Source organism: Urtica dioica, chromosome 8 (assembly GCF_054948205.1).
Source record: "Urtica dioica subsp. dioica isolate 48M chromosome 8, U.dioica_male_clone48M_v1_H2, whole genome shotgun sequence".
Lineage (NCBI taxonomy): Eukaryota > Viridiplantae > Streptophyta > Magnoliopsida > Rosales > Urticaceae > Urtica > Urtica dioica.
Window position 1 is genome coordinate 41,373,206 of NC_142763.1, and position 7,616 is coordinate 41,380,821.

The 7,616-nt window shown below is 35.0% G+C and overlaps 1 long non-coding RNA gene across 2 annotated transcripts; it reads right to left on the reverse strand.

Annotated features, from left to right (window-relative positions):
- Positions 1 to 4,853: 4,853 nt before the first annotated feature.
- Positions 4,854 to 5,929, reverse strand: LOC149389847 (uncharacterized). 2 transcript variants are annotated; one of them, XR_016300770.1, is made up of 2 exons: positions 5,650 to 5,929; positions 4,854 to 5,296 (listed from the first exon to the last, which is right to left on the reverse strand). It is a non-coding gene; the product is annotated as an uncharacterized LOC149389847 (long non-coding RNA). The 2 variants fall into 2 exon arrangements; XR_016300771.1 differs by having other exon boundaries at positions 4,854 to 5,339.
- Positions 5,930 to 7,616: the final 1,687 nt, after the last annotated feature.

Sequence of the window (7,616 nt, forward strand, 5' to 3'; positions counted from 1 at the left end):
TTACCAGTACTGACTTTTATACATACAGATATGTACATACATACAAAGCTCAGTAAAAAAGACTCACAACAACAATGGCTCATATATGTGTATATTATTATCAAAAGTTAGAAAAAGATTCACGACAATGACTATTGTGTATACATGTGTATATTATTATTAAAACTCGGTAAAAGACTCATGAAAATGGCGTGTCTATATATATATATATATATATATTATCAAAACTTAGTAAAGCACACATATATATAAATTCAATAAATCTCAAGACGATTGCGATGGTGAACAGCAGCAGCGTCAGATCAAACAGTGGTGACAAACAACGTTGGTGGCGACGGTGAACAACAGCACGTCGGATCAAACAACGGCGACAAACAACGTCGGTGAATGAACGGGCAATCGCGGTAGTGACAACTGAGAGATTCTTTGTACTGTGGCTGAAATGGAAAAAAATAATTACGGCTAAAAAACTAGGGCATCGTTAATACTACTTTATTAAAATATATCATCTAATTAGATAAACATATATTGATTTATTATATTTTTAAATATTTAAAAGTTAACGGGTCGGGTCCCGGGTAACCGGGTACGGGATGACTATTCCGTTACCCGTACCCGGACCCGTTAAAATGTCACGACCCTTGAGCCTTAGCTCGTCCACGAACTGCGGCAGAGATCTTCGTATCTTAATTAACATAAAATAAAATTCATGAAAACCGTGTTGGAAACGCTTCCGGGAAACATTTTCTAGAAAACTTGTAAAATATTTACATAAACGTCTAAAAAATAGGGGCGAATTTTTCGTTTTTCTTACAACATACTATTTAAAACTTTTATAAACAAAAGACTCGATTTTCAAAAATAAAACAGACCCATTCCCCCCTTGACTTAGCCACAGGTCAGCAGCCGTACATACACATCTACTTATTTACCGAGTTCTGCTGATGCCCTGCTCAGTCCTCCTTAGCCTTGCCTTTATCAACGATATCAAGATAATAACTATGAGTCGAAAGACTCAGCAAGTGGAAATCTATGTATCTAATACACCGTGTATTGTCAATGGTGCCCACAAAAAGAATAGTAGTGTTTACTTATGTACATTTGATGTAATTAAGTCTCACGAAGACTCTTGCTTGTAACTGCTGAATCATTATTAAAAGTTGAAACGTTCATTCATTCTTCCTTGTCTGTTTGAAGCTTTATGATAATCTATAGTCTTTAGTCCTTAAACAAACCTAACAACATATGAAGAGACAAATGTAGATTTGCATGAACAAACTCTTCATGGTTTGCTTAAAACAATATATTCGCAATCTAAGGATCAAAGGACTATTGATCTCAGTACGATTGTTAGGAGAATCTATGATGTCTGGTTATATGACATTGAGAGTTGGAGAGTCTATAGTTCTTCTAGGTATCTTCTTAAGTTACTGAATTGACCAGTGCACTTCTAGAGACAGAATAAGAACAAACCATTTAACCTCTTATGTCTCGAAGTCACTACATATGAATTGCATCATGCTTACCTCAATCCTGAAATGAGACATGTCATTTCATAGCTTACGTATTCTCATTTGAGAAAGTCAGAGTTCGGATTCACTATGTGATTCTGAACAGGACCTATTGGTGAAGTACTAAGTTATGAAGATATCATGAGTAACTTCGTGAAGATCTCATAGATATGGAATTCATGTACAAGATTGCTGAAATGCAATGTATATCACCCCATGCTTTATTCCTTGGAATATGAATAAATGAACTGGTCTGTGTCCAAATTGAGTCATGACTCTTTCGGATGAATCAATGTGACTTGTTAGCTCCTCTTCAATACATTGTTTCTAACTTATTCACAAGCGAAAAATGAGTTGAGGAAATAACAGCTAGAAGAGTAAAATAGTAATTTTGTAAATCCCGACTAGCTAATGATATTCATGAAGGGTAAACATAGATAATATTTATTGGATCCACTCATCACAATTAAGTTGAATTCTTGAGTAGAAAATAAATTCATTTGAACCGAGAGATTCTCAGTGTCAGCTCTTTAGTGGAGTCAGTTGACATTAAGCTAAACTTGGAAAATGTTTGTGAATTTTTTAGTCCAAGTATGTTAGTTCAAGCTTTGTTCATTTGGATCCATGAGGTCACTGTCACAAGTCATATCGAGTAGGATTAGTTAAACTAGAAGCAAAGTCAAAACAAGAACTAGACAAGTTTTATGAAAATTATCTAAAGGGTATTTTTGTCTTTTTGGACATAGGACGAAATAAATGTCAATAAATTTTTTGACATTGTCATATGATGAGAAATGAAATGTAGCACTCGGCCATGATGAGATTTTTGGACCTTGAGGATTAATTTAATTTCATGGAATTTTACTTGAAAATTTTTAATGGGCTTTTCTTATGTTGTCATGAACAAGTGAAGAAACATCTAGAAGCTCCTTCTAGAAGCCTCAAATTTTGTCCAACCTAAGAGAGAATAAGAGTGTATTTTGTGCATTGATGTATGAAGATACTTGCCAAAAGAAAAAGAGGAAACTATAATGGGCGGCCAACCAAGAGAGAGCAAAAGTGGAAACAAATCCAAGGGCTTCTAGAAGCTTGCCTTGGACGTCCAACTAAGAGAAGGAGAGGCAAATATTTGCTCATGAATATGTGATATTCTATAGAAGAGGAAACTACCTTTATGAAGGTTACCCCTCTCCTATAAATAGAGGCCTCATTCTCATTGTTTTCTCATCCAACATAAGTTAGAAATTGAGAGCTTCTCTCTCTAGACATTGTGGCCGCCCATCCCCTCTCTCTCTCTAGCTTCTTTCATTTTTGTTTTGGCACCTAGGTCCACATTTGACCTAGTGTTTATATTAGCTCTTCGACTCTAAGACTTGTTCTTGAGTCGTTGTGATTTATGTGATAGAAACTTTCGTGATTTATGTGATAGAAACTTTCGTGGTTACTCGAGTTCCCGAAGAACGAAGAAAGACGAGCTGCGTGGGGAGATGAACGTTTCAACCTTCCTAAGGCTTCTCAACATTCAAGCTTCATAAATGTTAGTAATCGTGTAATCGCTTTTAGATAGTTTTAATATTAACATGTGCTTGCTCTTTGTCTAGGTTAGTAAAATCGTTTTACTTGTTTAAAAGAAATTTTTTTATTTTCTGCCGCTTGCTCGAAGCATTAAATATTTTCTTAACCCTAGATCAATCCCAACACCGTGCACATAACACCTAAGCAACATATAACATATAGTTTATATCTTAACATAACTTGTGGAAGTATCGGCTCTGATCCCGATAGATCTACCTTACTTAAGAATCAATCGGCTTAGGTCCCGATAGATTCATCTTACTTAAAATCGATTGGCTTAGGTCCCGATAGATTCATCTCATAAGAATCCACCAGCTTAGGTCCCGGTGATTCACATCATAGCATACATATTTCTATCATAATCTATGGAATTATCAGCTTAGGTCTCGGTAATTCATACTTACTTGAGACTCTGCTAGCTTAGGTCCCCGCGATTCCCATCATACAATACATGCCATGCTCGAGATCCCTTAATGATATCCGCACGACATATGTCTTACTGGCGCCAGACAGGAGGGTGCACAATCTCCTGCCTAATCCCCATGTGGTACCACCACGAAGGATAACAGGTACCTGCTAACATGGGGTATATGTCGGAAGCGGTACCATTACATGTTTTCTCTTTAATTAGCTTAACATGAAAGACTGCTTAGTTCGGGTTCAATCCCGATCTTAACATATATTCTTTTCTCTTATTAACTCGTGACTTATAAGATCTCGGGATGTGATTCACAGAGATCTTTACATAAACATCCTCGCTTTTGAATAGAGTCTTAACCACAGTCTCTCATAACCCAGTCAATAGGACTGGATCTCTTGGGGGAGGCTAACTAAAGACGTAACAAAGGCTCGGGTTTCTAGTTTCCTCTAGCCAATTTCGTTAGCCGGACTAATTCTGTTTCCCTATTCGTTAGTGGCTTGAAGCCCTTACTCTTGATAGTGACTTATCTTTTGGCTTATCCTACTCTTGGACTTATCTAAGGAAGAGAAAGATCGAACATCGAGCGTGTTTAGTACCTCATCCATCGACACACTAACGTACACACGTTTACTAAAAGAAAGCTCATATGGAATGTATTCAAAACGTTCTCCTAGTCACGCTACTCAGAGCGCCTCAAACACGAGCAACAGAGAACACACAAGACAGAACAGAGACACACAAAAGAATTGAAGCCTAAAATGAGGCCTTGACATTGCTTCTCTGATCTAAGCGAAGAAACGTCTCACACTATTCGACCATCTACTCTTTCGACTAGGCAAAACCCATTGCTTAGAATAGATTCCTGGGAGTCGAGACTAAAATAATCAAAACATAAAAAAGAAACATTAGCTAGTAGTTGCTATCTAACATGAGTTATTTGAAAATAACTCGAGCAAACACCTTCAAAACATCATAAACTTCACACGACCCATAAACTAAACAAGACCTTTCGTTTCGGGTTTTGAAAAAGACTTAAAATTTCCGAAACTCATTCTTAAATAAGCTTTAAAAACATTTTTTTGACTTGTCTCTTTTTATTGACAAGTTATAGATATTTGATAATGTAAATAAACGTAAAACCCTTTCATTTAAAATAAACTAAGTCATTTATTTTAAATATCTAATCATTTTGTAAATAGATTATGGATTCGATTTAATAAAATATTTACGAAATAATCGAACCCTCGGTCCGTATTCGAATCTTTCTTTCATTTCTTGCCCAATTAAAATATTTTTCGTTGATATTTTTTTCGATTCAAAAGAGTCGAACTTGGAGTCGAAATCGGTTTTAATACATAAATTAAATAATGATACTAAATAATTAATTGGATAACCAACGAGTACGATAATAGCACTATAATTTTTAACAAATTATATCGAAACTAACTCGGAAAATAAAATACTTAACAATCCATAAAAAAAAAACATAATAATACCACAAAAAATATATATCGACTCTTAAAAATGATTAACCGTTCGTAACTAGCTCGAGTCGAGACTCGAAAAATCCTCGACTTGTTAAACACTAAACAAACACTTTGTGAGCCTCCGAGCCAAAGCCGAAAGGCCTTTCCCACCCGGCCTACTCTCGGATTGGTCCGGCCCCACCTCACCGACGCTCGCGCGGCAGCTCCGCCATTTCTCGGACAGCGTCCTCGCCATCCCGAACCACCGCCACAGCTCTGCGTAGCCCACCTAATCTGAGCCTAAACCCCCGATAAACGCATAACTCACACAACACGAAACAAAGCTTATCAACCATATCAACAAATCTGAAAAATCAAATCTATTTCTCAGAATCCAACACCATGTTTGAGAATAAAATCTAATTAGATTTTTCAGACATGGTGCTCATCATCAATTCGAGCATAACAGAGATTTAGATTAGATTTCCAAATTCACAAAATCGGCCTAAACAAAAGAGACGAGAGAGAATTCCAAAACGAATATACTCATTTTCGAACATAAATCAAGAAACCATTTATATAATCATCGAAATCAAACCCTTGAACCATCAAATCCGAAAATCCAAATTCAAACCCCAGAATCCAGAATAAAATTGGGGAAAAAGAATTTCCTCACCTAATATATCCTCATTGGTGCTCTTTCCCTCTGATTCCGGCGATTTCTCTCGGTCCAGTGTCCTCGGCGTGCTCGCAGCAGCTCTTTTCTTCTCGGTCCGTGCGCGCGCGGGGGCTCGCGCGAGGTAGAAGACGAGGAGAGAAGAAGAAGATGAAGGTCGGAAAAGGATTTGATGGTGGTGGTTTTTCTTGTTGTTGTTGCTGTGTTGCTGTTTCTTTTCTTTTCTTCGTGTTCCTGCGTCGCGCGGAAGAAGAAGGCGAAGAAAGAAGAAGATGTTGGAAGAAGATGTTGGAAGAAGACGTGTGAAGAGAGAAAGGATTTTGGTTTTTATACCAACCCACAATTCTATAATTACTAACTTAATCCTTCTACTTATCACCTCTTGTACACTGTCCCGGAGTTCCATTTTTATTTCAAATGGGTCCAGAAAAATTATTACAATTAAGTCCTTATCATATAATTATTTAATTAAATCTATAACCGAACGGATTATAATTATATGATTCGAACCGATAATTTCTCATTTGTTCTCGATTAATTCAAATATATTGAAGGTTTCTTGGAAATAATTCTCGTTCTTGAGAATTCATTTATTAAATTAATTCCCGGAATATTTCCTCGAAAATAATTTATTAATCGAGATTAACTCAATAATTACTTTATTTATTCCGAGATTTCTCATTACCTTAATATATTTTAAATTAATTCGATAAATTTATTGAACCATAATTTACTCGAGAATTTAGTTGTGATAATGGAAGCTCGTTTATTATTTCCAACTCTCCAATACGAGTGACGCAAAAGCTTGTCCTTAAGACTTTAACGGGTATTACCCGTTTACCCAAAAAGAATGGGCATTACCCGACCCGATATTAAAATCGAGGAACGGGTCGTAATGCGGGTAACGGGGCAAATTGCCATCCCGCTGACTCAGAGTATGAATAAATAGCTTCCTCATTGCAAACAACTTTGTTATTTAAAAAACCTATTTAATGAGTATGCCCTGGAAAAATACATAGGAAATCACTAGTTTTTCTAAATAATTCTTATCGGTCAATGTTTAATTGTAAATGTGTGATTGCCATGGTATGACGGAAGCATACCATCAAAGAAAGATATATTATTGTAATGATGTTATTATACAACGAATTTAAAGCCTTAAAACTTATATATTATTGTAGAAAAGGGAAATACGATTCCTCTTTGTATTATCAAATGCGATAACCAAAGTTTCGAATGTCATTTTTGTTATCGTTTTAAGCTTCCTAATTTACACAAAATCAACAAACCGATTAAAAATTACATAAAAAAATGTAGAAAAGTGCAACTGATTTACTGTTTTCAAATTCCGTTTTTTATAAAAAAAATCGATATGCCAATAAAAGAACACACATAAATAATGTTGCGTAATATATTAAAAATATAATACATAAACATGTGTGTGTGTGTATAACAAATTTGACTAAAGCTTAACAATTGAACTTCACATGTATATATATATATATATATATATATATATATATATATATATATATACATGTGAAGTTCAATTGTTAAGCTTTAGTCAAATTTGTTGTAACTAGTCAAGTTTATCATTCTTATTGGGGAATAGCCTAAGTTTCATTTTATTAAGCAAATAGCTTATATTTTCAGCTCAGACCATAACGCCCTTGGTAAATTCGCGAATAAATTAATTTAATTAACCTACTGGAGTGAGTTAGGTTAATTAATTAACTTATTGGTTGAATATTAGTTTAGGTTCTGATTTTTTTGTGAGTAAAGTTAATTTACTAAATGATTGAATTTGGAATTAGGTTAATTAATTGAATACTTTGAATATCAATTGACTTAAGTTATGACTTTTGTAATTTTTTTGTGAATTTCAAATCCTTCACGAATCAGTTAATTAATTAACCTAACTCACTTCAGTAGATTAATTAAATTAATCGATTCGCGAATTTACAAAG